We start from the raw sequence: 17751 nt of genomic DNA on the forward strand, positions 1-17751 counted from the left end.
AGGAGCTTAGTGTTAGGTTATGATTCATATGACAGTTCATAAATCATGCGGAAAAACCATAAAGCCAGGAAACATATTATTTACACATAATCATTTAGCATAGTTTAGATGCATACTCTTTGTTGCGTGCCTTCCCTAGCTGCGCCCGAACCGAACAAGAACAAGTCTTTAGGACTCCAAGTGTCGTCCCTCCGTAGATAGTCCACAGCACGTCCGGATCCGCCTTAAGATTGACCAACTAGAATCGCCCTTAAGGTTCTAATATTTTCGGTTGGGTAGGCAAGAATATTGGCTGATTTTTCTGCTTAAAAATCTTAGTTTTGAATACTTAAAAACTTGTATGTAAATAATGACCCCTAGGCCTTTATTTATAGAGTTATGGAAAAGGAATCGCAATCCTAGTAGGATACGAATTAATTGAAATTAGAATCCTACATGAATTCTATTTAATTAATTTATCTAATCAGGAATAGGAATTTAATCACACACTAACTCTTGCAGTTTTAGGAATCACGCATGAGCACAAACTCACACACACACACGGCAGCCACAAGGGCTGCCCATGCGCATGCGAGCAGCAGCCCATGCAGCGCGGCCCACGCATCCGTGGCCTTGGTGCGCGCTGGGCTTGTGGCGTGCGTGCTTGCTGGGCGATGGCCCGGCTTCGTGCTGGGCCTTCGTCCGGCAGGCCTCGTCCGATGCTAATTCGTACGATACGCTTCCGATTAAATTTCCATTTCCGGAATCTATTTCCGATACGAACAATATTTAATATTTCCGATTCCGGAATTAATTTCCGTTTCGAACAAATATTTAATATTTCCGTTTCCGGAATTATTTTCCGATTCCGGTAATATTTCCGATTCTGACAATATTTCCGTTTCCGGCAATATTTCCGATTCTGGTAATATTTCCATTTCCAATAATATTTTCCGATACGTACCATGTTTCCGTTTCCGGCAACATCTACGACTTGGATAATATTCATATTTCCGATACGATCCATATTTCCGTTTCCGGCAATATCATCGTTTCCGGAGTATTCATTTCTTGCCTGTGACGATCTTAGCTCCCACTGAAACCAAGATCCGTCGGTTCCGAATATTCATAGATGGAGTATTTAATGCCATTAAATACTTGATCCGTTTACGTACTATTTGTGTGACCCTACGGGTTCAGTCAAGAGTAAGCTGTGGATTAATATCATTAATTCCACTTGAACTGAAGCGGCCTCTAGCTAGGCATTCAGCTCACTTGATCTCACTGAATTATTAACTTGTTAATTAATACTGAACCGCATTTATTAGACTTAACATAGAATGCATACTTGGACCAAGGGCATTATTTCCTTCAGTCTCCCACTTGTCCTTAGGGACAAGTGTGCATTTCCTAATTCCTTTGTCGCTCGATGCTTGCTCTTGAACATAAGGTAAGAGTTGTCATCCTTATTATGTCCAGAGGTGTTCCTCGGTTTCAGAGTTCAACTGATCAAATAAACAGATAATCATAGCCTATGATTCATCCGAGCACGGCCATGCATTTCACAGTTTCTAGCTCTCCGAGTGGCCTTGTACAACTTTTAAGCATCTCTTCCCGATTTATGGGAGGACAATCCCAATCTTGCGATCTTGAGATTAGACTTCGTTTGATAGGTGATTACCTGAGCGTTGCCTTTATAGCCTCCTTTTACGGTGCGACGGTTGGTCAACGTCAAGGCAACCAGTTCTCAAACAAGTAATCTCAAATCACTCAGGTATTGAGGATTTAGTGTCTAATAATTTAATGAAATTTACTTATGACAGACTTTCATCTCTTACAGTAAAGTTTCATAGGTCTTGTCCGATACTAGTCTTCCCAAAGTAAGTATCTATGCAAATGATTATGACATTGCCATGTCCACATAGTTCAAGAAACAGAACTACTAGTCATCTTGCATTCTAATCGTCTAACGTTTTCTATGCGTCCAATTTTATAGAAAACTCCGATTAGGGACCATTTTCAACCTTTGACATTCAAGTTCACTTGATAGACATTTCTTAGTCACAGGACTGGTCCTGACAGTCTATCTTGAATATATCGTCAAGTTGAAGGGACTCATCATTTAATAAACCACAAATTAAATGGAAAAATGAATTTCTTTCATTTATTGTGAATGATTAACCAATAATGTTTTACAAAGATTTAAACTCTAAAACTTTAAAACATTAAACAGAGACATCAAAGCCATTCTCCAATATGCTTGATTCCCATAGCTGCAGTGTGCGAGTTGTGCTTCGCTTGCGGCAGAGGTTTAGTTAATGGATCTGATATGTTGTCATCAGTTCCAATTTTGCTTATCTCGACTTCTTTTCTTTCAACGAACTCTCGTAGAAGGTGAAATCTACGAAGTACATGCTTGACTCTCTGGTGGTGTCTAGGCTCTTTTGCCTGTGCAATAGCTCCGTTATTATCACAATACAGGGCTATTGGTCCTTTAATGGAGGGGACTACACCAAGTTCTCCTATGAACTTCCTTAGCCATATAGCTTCCTTTGCTGCTTCATGTGCAGCAATGTACTCCGCTTCAGTTGTAGAATCCGCAATGGTGCTTTGCTTAGCACTTTTCCAGCTTACTGCTCCTCCGTTGAGGCAGAAGACAAACCCAGACTGTGATCTGAAATCATCTTTGTCGGTTTGGAAACTTGCGTCCGTATAGCTTTTAACAATTAATTCATCATCTCCACCATAGACCAGGAAGTCATCTTTGTGCCTTTTCAGGTACTTCAGAATGTTCTTGGCAGCAGTCCAATGCGCCTCTCCTGGGTCTGACTGGTATCTGCTCGTAGCACTGAGTGCGTACGCAACATCCGGGCGTGTACATATCATAGCATACATTATTGAACCAATCAATGATGCATATGGAATCCCATTCATTCGTCTACGCTCATCAAGTGTTTTTGGGCACTGAGTCTTGCTTAGAGTCATTCCATGAGACATGGGTAGGTAGCCTCGCTTGGAGTCCGCCATCTTGAACCTATCAAGCACCTTATTGATATAAGTGCTTTGACTAAGTCCAATCATCTTTTTAGATCTATCTCTGTAAATCTTGATGCCCAATATGTACTGTGCTTCTCCTAGATCCTTCATCGAAAAACATTTCCCAAGCCAAATCTTGACAGAGTTCAACATAGGAATGTCATTTCCGATAAGCAATATGTCGTCGACATATAATACTAGGAAAGCAATTTTGCTCCCACTGACCTTCTTGTATACACAAGATTCGTCCGCGTTTTTGATGAAACCAAAGTCACTGACTGCTTCATCAAAACGTATATTCCAGCTCCTGGATGCCTGCTTCAATCCGTAGATTGACTTCTTTAGCTTGCATACCTTTTTAGCATTCTTTGGATCCTCAAAACCTTCAGGCTGTGTCATAAACACAGTTTTTGTTAAAACGCCGTTTAAGAAAGCAGTTTTGACATCCATCTGCCATATTTCGTAATCGTAATATGCAGCGATTGCTAACATTATTCGAATAGACTTTAGCATTGCAACTGGTGAAAAGGTTTCATCGTAATCCACACCGTGGACTTGCCTGTAACCTTTTGCAACCAATCTAGCTTTGAAAACTTCAAGTTTCCCATCCTTGTCCTTTTTCAGTTTGAAAACCCATTTGCTTCCAATGGCTTGGTAGCCATCTGGCAAATCGACCAAATCCCATACTTGGTTTTCAGACATGGAGTCTAATTCAGATTGCATGGCTTCTTGCCATTGCTTGGAGCTAGGGCTCGTCATAGCTTGCTTGTAAGTCGCAGGTTCATCACTTTCAAGTAATAGAACGTCATAGCTCTCGTTCGTCAAAATACCCAAGTACCTTTCCGGTTGAGATCTATATCTTTGCGATCTACGCGGGGCAACATTTCTAGATTGACCATGATTCTCACCAGATTCTTCTAAAGATCTCTGAGTTTCATCCTGAATGTCATCTTGAGCATTCTCTAGAGTTTGTTGTTCGACTCGAATTTCTTCGAGGTCTACTTTTCTCCCACTTGTCATTTTGGAAATATGATCCTTCTCCAAAAAGACACCATCTCGAGCAACAAACACTTTGTTCTCAGATGTATTGTAGAAGTAATACCCCTTTGTTTCCTTTGGATAGCCCACAAGGATACATTTGTCAGATTTTGGATGAAGTTTGTCTGAAATTAATCGTTTGACGTATACTTCACATCCCCAAATCTTAAGAAAAGACACATTTGGAGGCTTTCCAAACCATAATTCGTATGGAGTCTTTTCGACAGCTTTAGACGGAGCTCTATTTATAGTGAGTGCAGCTGTATTTAGTGCATGTCCCCAAAATTCTAATGGAAGTTCGGCCTGACCCATCATTGACCTGACCATGTCTAGCAAGGTTCTGTTCCTCCGTTCTGACACACCGTTCCATTGTGGTGTTCCAGGAGGAGTCAATTCTGATAGAATTCCACATTCTTTCAGATGGTCATCAAATTCATAGCTCAGATATTCACCGCCTCTATCAGACCGCAGTGCCTTAATCTTCTTGCCTAATTGATTCTCTACTTCACTCTGAAATTCCTTGAATTTGTCAAAGGATTCAGACTTATGCTTCATTAGGTAGACATAACCATACCTACTGAAGTCATCAGTGAAAGTGATAAAGTAGCTGAAACCACCTCTAGCATTTGTACTCATTGGTCCACATACATCTGTATGGATTAAACCCAATAGTTCATTTGCTCTTTCTCCAACTTTAGAGAAAGGTTGCTTTGTCATTTTGCCAAGTAAACATGATTCGCATTTACCATAATCCTCTAAGTCAAATGGTTCTAGAATTCCTTCTCTTTGAAGTCTTTCTAAGCGTTTCAAGTTTATATGGCCTAATCGACAATGCCACAGATAGGTGAGATCTGAATCATCCTTTTTGGCCTTTTTGGTATTTATGTTATATACTTGTTTGTCGTGATCTAATAAATAAAGTCCATTGACTAATCTAGCAGATCCATAAAACATCTCTTTAAAATAAAACGAACAACTATTGTCTTTTATTATAAAGGAAAATCCCTTAGCATCTAAGCAAGAAACTGAAATGATGTTTTTAGTAAGACTTGGAACATGGAAACATTCTTCCAGTTCCAAAACTAGCCCGGAGGGCAACGACAAATAGTAAGTTCCTACAGCTAATGCAGCAATCCGTGCTCCATTTCCCACTCGTAGGTCGACTTCACCCTTGCTTAACTTTCTACTTCTTCTTAGTCCCTGTGGATTGGAACATAAGTGTGAGCCACAACCTGTATCTAATACCCAAGAAGTTGAATTAGCAAGTATACAGTCTATAACGAAAATACCTGAAGATGGAACGACTGTTCCGTTCTTCTGATCTTCCTTTAGCTTCAAGCAATCTCTCTTCCAATGCCCCTTCTTCTTGCAGTAGAAGCATTCGGATTCAGAAGTGGGTTGACTGACCTTCCTCTTTGCAGATTTGGCGCCAGTTTGCTTAGTTGGGCTGGCCTTGTTGCCACCTTTCTTAGCATTCCTCTTCTTTCCAGATTTCTTGAACTTGCCCCCACGCACCATAAGCACATCCTGCTTATCACTTTTGAGCGTCTTTTCAGCGGTCTTCAGCATACCGTTAAGCTCAGTGAGCGTTTTGTCCAGACTATTCATACTGTAGTTCAGTTTGAACTGATCATACCCGCTATGAAGAGAATGGAGGATGGTGTCTATAGCCATTTCCTGAGAAAATTGCTGATCCAGCCGACTCATATTCTCAATGAGTCCAATCATTTTGAGAACATGTGGACTTACGGGCTCGCCTTTCTTAAGCTTGGTCTCAAGAATTTGCCTATGAGTCTCGAATCTTTCGACTCGAGCCAGATCTTGGAACATGTTCTTCAACTCACTGATGATTGTGAAAGCATCTGAGTTGATGAACGTTTTCTGCAGATCCGCACTCATGGTGGCGAGCATTAGACATTTCACATCCTTGTTGGCATCAATCCAACGATTGAGGGCTGCCTGAGTGACCCCGTCGCCTGGAGCTTCGGGCATCGCCTCATCTAGGACATACTCCTTTTCTTCCTGCATAAGAACTATTTGCAAGTTCCTTTGCCAGTCAAGGAAGTTTTTCCCGTTCAACTTCTCCTTTTCGAGAATTGATCGAATGTTGAATGAATTGTTGTTTGCCATATTAAAAACTACAATTGAAAAGAATAAACAAATAAATAACCATTCACAGTTTCTCTTAATAAACTTAAATTCTAGCATACATGCATAATTCAATGTTTATTAAGCATTTTATTCAAGTTATGTGTTCCGGCAGGTGTGAATAAAATGATTCCAAGATCCTAAAATCATTGAAGAACTAAGCACAGTTTGTCGACTTAATCCTAGAACATCTTAGGTAAGCAAAAGCCTTTTGCTAATAGTCTAGAAACTATTCTTGGTTGATAGGTACGTCTAAGAACTTATTAGGTAAACCTATCGAATTTGCCACGACATAAAAGGACTCCTTACTTATATCGTTGAGTTTCACCAAAACTAACATGTACTCACAATTATTTGTGTACCTTGCCCCTTTAGGACCAATAAGTAACACCTCGCTGAGCGAAAACTATTACTAGATTGATGTAAAGGATATCCAAGCAAGTGTATATTTTGGCATGGCACCTTTTAACTCAATTTTTAAGTTTGGAACTTAAGGCTCTTACTATGTTGGTTAGATTTTAAGTGAACTAAAATCCTTAATCATGCAACATAATCAAGCTTTTGATCTCATGCATTTTAAGACATATTTAAAACAATAAATAACTTAAAACATGCATAAGATATTTGTGATCTAGTATGGCCCGACTTCATCTTGAAGCTTTGACTTCAAAGTCCGTCTTGAAAATCTCCGTGGGAGGCACCATTTTCTTCAAATAGGATAAGCTATAACTAATTACAACTATTTGATGGTACGCAGACCATATTTGAATTGAAAAATAACTTTGGTGCTTTAGACCAATTACATTCAAATTAATGGTACGCAGACCATATTTTCTATCCTATTTGGGCCATACTAGTCACTTCATAACCTGCAAAACAGTACATATACAATATATACCATTCACCCATTCATTATCATGAATGGCCCACATAGCTGGTTAGTAAAACACATCATGCATCACGTAAACATTTGCAGCAATTAATCAAGGGCACCAATAATCTACCAATTATTCAGTCCTTATTAATTCTAATCAAGTTGTTTTAACCTTAAGGATTTGTAGACCTAATCAAGAGTTTATGACTAAAAAGCGCTCCCACTTAAACCAATAAATTCATATGCTTTACTAATTTTAAACATAAAATTGTATTTCTAGTCTAACCGGAAACATACAAATTTAATTAAAATTTAAAGCTCATATAAATTTATAATTGAATCCAAAAATTTAATTTAATTTCAGTCGCATTTAAATTAATTCATGATTTTAATTTTAGTAAAATAATTAGAATAAATTCCATTTATTATAATTATAATATTCAAAATTAAAATCCAAGAAATTAATTCAAATTATTAATTTTAAAATTAATTAAAATTACGTGAACTGAAATTTTCAAATTAAACATTCAAAACGATCTAATCGTAACGCAAACACCCTACGCGTTGCACGCCCATGGGCCGTACGCACACAGCCATTGCTGGCCATGTGCGCGCAGCCCATGCGCTCGTCGCATAGCTGCTGCTGTCCTATCGCAAGCCTCCGCACAGCGCCCCATCGCACGCGAGCTATCGCTCGCAGTGCGCGCGCGCGAGATCGCTCGCTGGGCGCGCTGGCTCGCTCGCTGTGCGCGCGAGCCATCGCTCGCTGGGGCGCGACATCGCTCGCTGGGCGGGCGACATCGCGCGCTGTGCGCGCGAGCCATCGCTCGCTGGGGCGCGACATCGCTCGCTGGGCGAGCGACATCGCGCGCTGTGCGCGCGAGTAGTGCTGGGCGCAGCGCTCGTGGCACGCGAGCTTGCGCTCGCTGCGCGCGAGGCTGCGCGCACTTGTGCGAGGCAGCGCGCGTTGTGGCGCAGCTCGCTTGCTGCCCACACGCGACTGCCTTGGCTCGCCCCTCGCCCATGCCCATTCGTTCATTGCTCGTGGCACACGACACAAGGCAGGGCTGCTGCCTTGTGCTCGTGCACTACGCCCTTGCTCATTGCATTCGTGCCGCACGGGCGACGAGCTCCCTTGCTCGTCGTCGCATGCCCGCATTATACAACACCCCTTAAGGGTAACACGAAGCGTCCATTGCTTCGTGCGTGCAAGTTATTTGAACGAATCGCATAAAAATTTAAAATTTATATTTAAAATTAATGACAAATTAATAAATAATATTAATTTCATAATTTTAGGGCGAAAAAATCGAAAATTTATTATCCAATTGATTTCCGATTGATATGGATTCAAGTCTAGGTCATAAAAATTTAAAATTTATCGTAAATTTACAATTTTTATGGTGGTTTTTAATCATAGGTTTCTAATTAAATTACAATTTATTATGAAAATCAAATTAATTCTAAATTATTCTAATTTTCAACAAATTAATCATAATTACAAATTAGATTGCATAATTAACAAGACTAGGCATTCAAACTTGTTAAACATATGCAGTAGGTCAATCAAAAATGCAAGATTTATCAACAAGAATCGCAAATATTTAATTTAACATCTTAAATTTACGAAATTTTGCATTCGAAAAACTAAAACCTTCGAAAAGTCATAGTTAGGCTTCGAATTTGAGAATTCTGGGTTCGGCAGAAAAAAACTATTTTTGTCAAAATTTTAGAATGCCTTTTACATGCGGAATTGACACAAAAATCACTCAATTCGGATGAGTAATGAAGAAACTGCCGAAAAACTGCGTACGTATAATTAAATAAACGCAATTTGCAATTAATTAACAATTACGAAAATTAATCACCCCTTTTAATTCTTGCAAATTTGTAATATTTAACCATGTTCATGCAATTTAGATTATGAAAATAATAAGGGGCTCGTGATACCACTGTTAGGTTATGATTCATATGACAGTTCATAAATCATGCGGAAAAACCATAAAGCCAGGAAACATATTATTTACACATAATCATTTAGCATAGTTTAGATGCATACTCTTTGTTGCGTGCCTTCCCTAGCTGCGCCCGAACCGAACAAGAACAAGTCTTTAGGACTCCAAGTGTCGTCCCTCCGTAGATAGTCCACAGCACGTCCGGATCCGCCTTAAGATTGACCAACTAGAATCGCCCTTAAGGTTCTAATATTTTCGGTTGGGTAGGCAAGAATATTGGCTGATTTTTCTGCTTAAAAATCTTAGTTTTGAATACTTAAAAACTTGTATGTAAATAATGACCCCTAGGCCTTTATTTATAGAGTTATGGAAAAGGAATCGCAATCCTAGTAGGATACGAATTAATTGAAATTAGAATCCTACATGAATTCTATTTAATTAATTTATCTAATCAGGAATAGGAATTTAATCACACACTAACTCTTGCAGTTTTAGGAATCACGCATGAGCACAAACTCACACACACACACGGCAGCCACAAGGGCTGCCCATGCGCATGCGAGCAGCAGCCCATGCAGCGCGGCCCACGCATCCGTGGCCTTGGTGCGCGCTGGGCTTGTGGCGTGCGTGCTTGCTGGGCGATGGCCCGGCTTCGTGCTGGGCCTTCGTCCGGCAGGCCTCGTCCGATGCTAATTCGTACGATACGCTTCCGATTAAATTTCCATTTCCGGAATCTATTTCCGATACGAACAATATTTAATATTTCCGATTCCGGAATTAATTTCCGTTTCGAACAAATATTTAATATTTCCGTTTCCGGAATTATTTTCCGATTCCGGTAATATTTCCGATTCTGACAATATTTCCGTTTCCGGCAATATTTCCGATTCTGGTAATATTTCCATTTCCAATAATATTTTCCGATACGTACCATGTTTCCGTTTCCGGCAACATCTACGACTTGGATAATATTCATATTTCCGATACGATCCATATTTCCGTTTCCGGCAATATCATCGTTTCCGGAGTATTCATTTCTTGCCTGTGACGATCTTAGCTCCCACTGAAACCAAGATCCGTCGGTTCCGAATATTCATAGATGGAGTATTTAATGCCATTAAATACTTGATCCGTTTACGTACTATTTGTGTGACCCTACGGGTTCAGTCAAGAGTAAGCTGTGGATTAATATCATTAATTCCACTTGAACTGAAGCGGCCTCTAGCTAGGCATTCAGCTCACTTGATCTCACTGAATTATTAACTTGTTAATTAATACTGAACCGCATTTATTAGACTTAACATAGAATGCATACTTGGACCAAGGGCATTATTTCCTTCATGTGGATCATCACACACACACTTTACAAGCTTTGCATGCTTTTTATCCCATGGACAACTACATCTATACCTACAATACACACTCACCCTCTTCCTTCCATTATGAAGAAGGTAGTAATCGTAGTGGTTCTCGATCGAATGATACCTTATCGCTTTCCTAACAGCATGAACACTCGGGAACTTTAAACCCAAACTGAGCACAATCTTTTTCTTGAAGTCTGACTCTGGATTAAAGGTAGGGTATGGATCTACTTCATCATCTGAACCACAAAGACTTCTAAGTGAAGGAAATAATGCCCTTGGTCCAAGTATGCATTCTATGTTAAGTCTAATAAATGCGGTTCAGTATTAATTAACAAGTTAATAATTCAGTGAGATCAAGTGAGCTGAATGCCTAGCTAGAGGCCGCTTCAGTTCAAGTGGAATTAATGATATTAATCCACAGCTTACTCTTGACTGAACCCGTAGGGTCACACAAATAGTACGTAAACGGATCAAGTATCTAATGGCATTAGATACTCTATCTATGAATATTCGGAACCGACGGATCTTGGTTTCAGTGGGAGCTAAGATCGTCACAGGCAAGAAATGAATACTCCGGAAACGATGATATTGCCGGAAACGGAAATATGGATCGTATCGGAAATATGAATATTATCCAAGTCGTAGATGTTGCCGGAAACGGAAACATGGTACGTATCGGAAAATATTATTGGAAATGGAAATATTACCAGAATCGGAAATATTGCCGGAAACGGAAATATTGTCAGAATCGGAAATATTACCGGAATCGGAAAATAATTCCGGAAACGGAAATATTAAATATTTGTTCGAAACGGAAATTAATTCCGGAATCGGAAATATTAAATATTGTTCGTATCGGAAATAAATTCCGGAACTGGAAATTTAATCGGAAGCGTATCGTACGAATTAGCATCGGACGAGGCCTGCCGGACGAAGGCCCAGCACGAAGCCGGGCCATCGCCCAGCAAGCACGTGCGCCACAAGCCCAGCCAAGGCAGCGCCCAGGCCTACCGCAAGGCAGGCCCAGCGCGCGCCAAGGCCACGGATGCGTGGGCCGCGCTGCGTGGGCTGCTGCTCGCACGCGCATGGGCAGCCCTTGTGGCTGCCGTGTGTGTGTGAGTTTGTGCTCATGCGTGATTCCTAAATCTACAAGAGTTAGTGTATGATTAAATTCCTATTCCTAATTGGATAAATTAATTAAATAGAATTCATGTAGGATTCTAATTTCAATTAATTCGTATCCTACTAGGATTACGATTCCTTTTCCATAACTCTATAAATAAAGGCCTAGGGGTCATTATTTATAACACAAGTTTTAAGTATTCAAAACTAAGATTTTTAAGCAGAAAAATCAGCCAATATTCTTGCCTACCTAACCGAAAATATTAGAACCTTAAGGGCGATTCTAGTTGGTCAATCTTAAGGCGGATCCGGACGTGCTGTGGACTATCTACGGAGGGACGACACTTGGAGTCCTAAAGACTTGTTCTTGTTCGGTTCGGGCGCAGCTAGGGAAGGCACGCAACAAAGAGTATGCATCTAAACTATGCTAAATGATTATGTGTAAATAATATGTTTCCTGGCTTTATGGTTTTTCCGCATGATTTATGAACTGTCATATGAATCATAACCTAACAGTGGTATCACGAGCCCCTTATTATTTTCATAATCTAAATTGCATGAACATGGTTAAATATTACAAATTTGCAAGAATTAAAAGGGGTGATTAATTTTCGTAATTGTTAATTAATTGCAAATTGCGTTTATTTAATTATACGTACGCAGTTTTTCGGCAGTTTCTTCGTTACTCATCCAAATCGAGTGATTTGTGTGTCAATTCCGCATGTAAAAGGCATTCTAAAATTTTGAAAAAAATAGTATTTTTCTGCCGAACCCAGAATTCTCAAATTCGAAGCCTAACTATGACTTTTCGAAGGTTTTAGTTTTTCGAATGCAAAATTTCGTAAATTTAAGATGTTAAATTAAATATTTGCGATTCTTGTTGATAAATCTTGAATTTTTGATTGACCTACTGCATATGTTTAACAAGTTTGAATGTCTAGTCTTGTTAATTATGCAATCTAATTTGTAATTATGATCAATTTGTTGAAAATTAGAATAATTTAGAATTAATTTGATTTTCATAATTAATTGTAATTTAATTAGAAACCTATGATTAAAAACCACCATAAAAATTGTAAATTTACGATAAATTTTAAATTTTTATGACCTAGACTTGAATCCATAACAATCGGAAATCAATTGGATAATAAATTTTCGATTTTTTCGCCCTAAAATTATGAAATTAATATTATTTATTAATTTGTCATTAATTTTAAATATAAATTTTAAATTTTTATGCGATTCGTTCATAAAACTTGCACGCACGAAGCAATGGACGCTTCGTGTTACCCTTAAGGGGTGTTGTATAATGCGGGCATGCGACGACGAGCAAGGGAGCTCGTCGCCCGTGCGGCACGAATGCAATGAGCAAGGGCGTAGTGCACAAGCACAAGGCAGCAGCCCTGCCTTGTGTCGTATGCCACGAGCTATAAACGAATGGGCATGGGCGAAGAGCGAGCCAAGGCAGTCGCGTGTGGGCAGCAAGCGAGCTGCGCCACAACGCGCGCTGCCTCGCACAAGAGCGCGCAGCCTCGCGCGCAGCGAGCGCAAGCTCGCGTGCCACGAGCGCTGCGCCCAGCATTACTCGCGCGCACAGCGAGCGATGTCGCGCGCCCAGCGAGCGATGTCGCGCCCCAGCGAGCGATGGCTCGCGCGCACAGCGAGCGATGTCGCGCGCCCAGCGAGCGATGTCGCGCGCCCAGCGAGCGATGTCGCGCGCCCAGCGAGCGATGGCTCGCGCGCCCAGCGAGCGATGTCGCGCGCCCAGCGAGCGATGTCGCGCGCGCGCACTGCGAGCGATAGCTCGCGTGCGATGAGCGCTGGCGCGCGCAGCGAGCACCAATGCGTGCGGAGGCTTGCGATAGGGAAGCAGCAGCTATGCGACGAGCGCATGGGCTGCGCGCACATGGCCAGCAATGGCTATGTGCGTACGGCCCATGGGCGTGCAACGCGTAGGGTGTTTGCGTTACGATTAGATCGTTTTTGAATGTTTAATTTGAAAATTTCAGTTCACGTAATTTTAATTAATTTTAAAATTAATAATTTGAATTATTTTCTTGGATTTTAATTTTGAATATTATAATTATAATAAATATTATTTATTCTAATTATTTTACTAAAATTAAAATCATGAATTAATTTAAATACGACTGAAATTAAATTAAATTTTTGGATTCAATTATAAATTGATATGAGCTTTAAATTTTAATTAAATTTGTATGTTTCCGGTTGGACTAGAAATACATTTTTATGTTTAAAATTGGTAAAGCATATGAATTTATTGGTTTAAGTGGGAGCGCTTTTTAGTCATAAACTCTTGATTAGGTCTACAAATCCTTAAGGTTAAAACAACTTGATTAGAATTAATAAGGACTGAATAATTGGTAGATTATTGGTGCCCTTGATTAATTGCTGCAAATGTTTACGTGATGCATAATGTGTTTTACTAACCAGCTACGTGGGCCATTCATGATAATGAATGGGTGAATGGTATATATTGTATATGTACTGTTTTGCAGGTTATGAAGTGACTAGTATGGCCCAAATAGGATAGAAAATATGGTCTGCGTACCATTAATTTGAATGTAATTGGTCTAAAGTACCAAAGTTATTTTTCAATTCAAATATGGTCTGCGAACCATCAAATAGTTGTAATTAGTTATAGCTTATCCTATTTGAAGAAAATGGTGCCTCCCACGGAGATTTTCAAGACGGACTTTGAAGTCAAAGCTTCAAGATGAAGTCGGGCCATACTAGATCACAAATATCTTATGCATGTTTTAAGTTATTTATTGCTTTAAATATGTCTTAAAATGCATGAGATCAAAAGCTTGATTATGTTGCATGATTAAGGATTTTAGTTCACTTAAAATCTAACCAACATAGTAAGAGCCTTAAGTTCCAAACTTAAAAATTGAGTTAAAAGGTGCCATGCCAAAATATACACTTGCTTGGATATCCTTTACATCAATCTAGTAATAGTTTTCGCTCAGCGAGGTGTTACTTATTGGTCCTAAAGGGGCAAGGTACACAAATAATTGTGAGTACATGTTAGTTTTGGTGAAACTCAACGATATAAGTAAGGAGTCCTTTTATGTCGTGGCAAATTCGATAGGTTTACCTAATAAGTTCTTAGACGTACCTATCAACCAAGAATAGTTTCTAGACTATTAGCAAAAGGCTTTTGCTTACCTAAGATGTTCTAGGATTAAGTCGACAAACTGTGCTTAGTTCTTCAATGATTTTAGGATCTTGGAATCATTTTATTCACACCTGCCGGAACACATAATTTGAATAAAATGCTTAATAAACATTGAATTATGCATGTATGCTAGAATTTAAGTTTATTAAGAGAAACTGTGAATGGTTATTTATTTGTTTATTCTTTTCAATTGTAGTTTTAATATGGCAAACAACAATCAAAACATCATCATGGGTTCTGAGCTTATGGTCAAGCTGAACCTGACAAATTTTCTTGAATGGGAAGCTAAGCTAGTTGAAATAGTCAAACTCAATGGACTTGAGTATGTACTGTCACATCCCATGCCAAGCTACTATGCCAGAGACATGACCCCTGAGAGGTTTTACGCCTGGGATGCGGATCTCAAAAAGGTTATGAGTCTCATGCTGAACAATATCCCTGATGATTGGGCTAGAAGGTTTGTAGCCTATGAACCTTTTACGCTCATCAAGAATCTGAGGGATATCTGTCGTGGAAGTACGGAGGACAGGGACCTGAACGTCCATGAGTTGATTGAATCAATGTCTGGTCTAAAGGTTAGTTCTCCCAACAGGTGTTATAGGATGGAGGTCCAAGAAACACATGTTCAGCTCCTTCGCACTAAACAGAGGGTAGGCGTCCCACTGAGGTTCCATGTGGATCTTATGTGTTCATATTTTGATCGCCTAAGTCTACTAGGAACACCAATAAGCGAAAGGATGGCAGTCTCTGTCTTGCTCAATTCACTACACAGTGGGTTTGGTCGCTTCAAGCAACTATACCTAAGTGAACCAAGAGAAGAAACAGTTGCAGAATTTATTCACCTTGTCAGAAAGGCTGAAATAGTACTAGACTGTGAAGCCAAAGATTTACTCAAGGCTAGAAAGAGACCATTCAAGAAAGGTGGAAAGTCCAAGGGCAATGCTAAATCAAAGCAGGACAAGTCCACATCAAGCTGTCTTTATTGTGATGGAATAGGCCATTACAAAAGAGAATGTCCAAAGCTAAAGGAAGATCAGAAGAACGGAACAGTCGTTCCATCTTCAGGTATTTTCGTTATAGACTGTATACTTGCTAATTCAACTTCTTGGGTATTAGATACAGGTTGTGGCTCACACTTATGTTCCAATCCACAGGGACTAAGAAGAAGTAGAAAGTTAAGCAAGGGTGAAGTCGACCTACGAGTGGGAAATGGAGCACGGATTGCTGCATTAGCTGTAGGAACTTACTATTTGTCGTTGCCCTCCGGGCTAGTTTTGGAACTGGAAGAATGTTTCCATGTTCCAAGTCTTACTAAAAACATCATTTCAGTTTCTTGCTTAGATGCTAAGGGATTTTCCTTTATAATAAAAGACAATAGTTGTTCGTTTTATTTTAAAGAGATGTTTTATGGATCTGCTAGATTAGTCAATGGACTTTATTTATTAGATCACGACAAACAAGTATATAACATAAATACCAAAAAGGCCAAAAAGGATGATTCAGATCTCACCTATCTGTGGCATTGTCGATTAGGCCATATAAACTTGAAACGCTTAGAAAGACTTCAAAGGGAAGGAATTCTAGAACCATTTAACTTAGAGGATTATGGTAAATGCGAATCATGTTTACTTGGCAAAATGACAAAGCAACCTTTCTCTAAAGTTGGAGAAAGAGCAAATGAACTATTGGGTTTAATCCATACAGATGTATGTGGACCAATGAGTACAAATGCTAGAGGTGGTTTCAGCTACTTTATCACTTTCACTGATGACTTCAGTAGGTATGGTTATGTCTACCTAATGAAGCATAAGTCTGAATCCTTTGACAAATTCAAGGAATTTCAGAGTGAAGTAGAGAATCAATTAGGCAAGAAGATTAAGGCACTGCGGTCTGATAGAGGCGGTGAATATCTGAGCTATGAATTTGATGACCATCTGAAAGAATGTGGAAATCTATCAGAATTGACTCCTCCTGGAACACCACAATGGAACGGTGTGTCAGAACGGAGGAACAGAACCTTGCTAGACATGGTCAGGTCAATGATGGGTCAGGCCGAACTTCCATTAGAATTTTGGGGACATGCACTAAATACAGCTGCACTCACTATAAATAGAGCTCCGTCTAAAGCTGTCGAAAAGACTCCATACGAATTATGGTTTGGAAAGCCTCCAAATGTGTCTTTTCTTAAGATTTGGGGATGTGAAGTATACGTCAAACGATTAATTTCAGACAAACTTCATCCAAAATCTGACAAATGTATCCTTGTGGGCTATCCAAAGGAAACAAAGGGGTATTACTTCTACAAAACATCTGAGAACAAAGTGTTTGTTGCTCGAGATGGTGTCTTTTTGGAGAAGGATCACATTTCCAAAATGACAAGTGGGAGAAAAGTAGACCTCGAAGAAATTCGAGTCGAACAACAAACTCTAGAGAATGCTCAAGATGACATTCAAGATGAAACTCAGAGATCTTTAGAAGAATCTGGTGAGAATCATGGTCAATCTAGAAATGTTACCCCGCGTAGATCGCAAAGATATAGATCTCAACCGGAAAGGTACTTGGGTATTTTGACGAACGAGAGCTATGACGTTCTATTACTTGAAAGTGATGAACCTGCGACTTACAAGCAAGCTATGACGAGCCCTAGCTCCAAGCAATGGCAAGAAGCCATGCAATCTGAATTAGACTCCATGTCTGAAAACCAAGTATGGGATTTGGTCGATTTGCCAGATGGCTACCAAGCCATTGGAAGCAAATGGGTTTTCAAACTGAAAAAGGACAAGGATGGGAAACTTGAAGTTTTCAAAGCTAGATTGGTTGCAAAAGGTTACAGGCAAGTCCACGGTGTGGATTACGATGAAACCTTTTCACCAGTTGCAATGCTAAAGTCTATTCGAATAATGTTAGCAATCGCTGCATATTACGATTACGAAATATGGCAGATGGATGTCAAAACTGCTTTCTTAAACGGCGTTTTAACAGAAACTGTGTTTATGACACAACCTGAAGGTTTTGAGGATCCAAAGAATGCTA

Source organism: Spinacia oleracea, chromosome 3 (genome assembly GCF_020520425.1).
Source record: "Spinacia oleracea cultivar Varoflay chromosome 3, BTI_SOV_V1, whole genome shotgun sequence".
Lineage (NCBI taxonomy): Eukaryota > Viridiplantae > Streptophyta > Magnoliopsida > Caryophyllales > Amaranthaceae > Spinacia > Spinacia oleracea.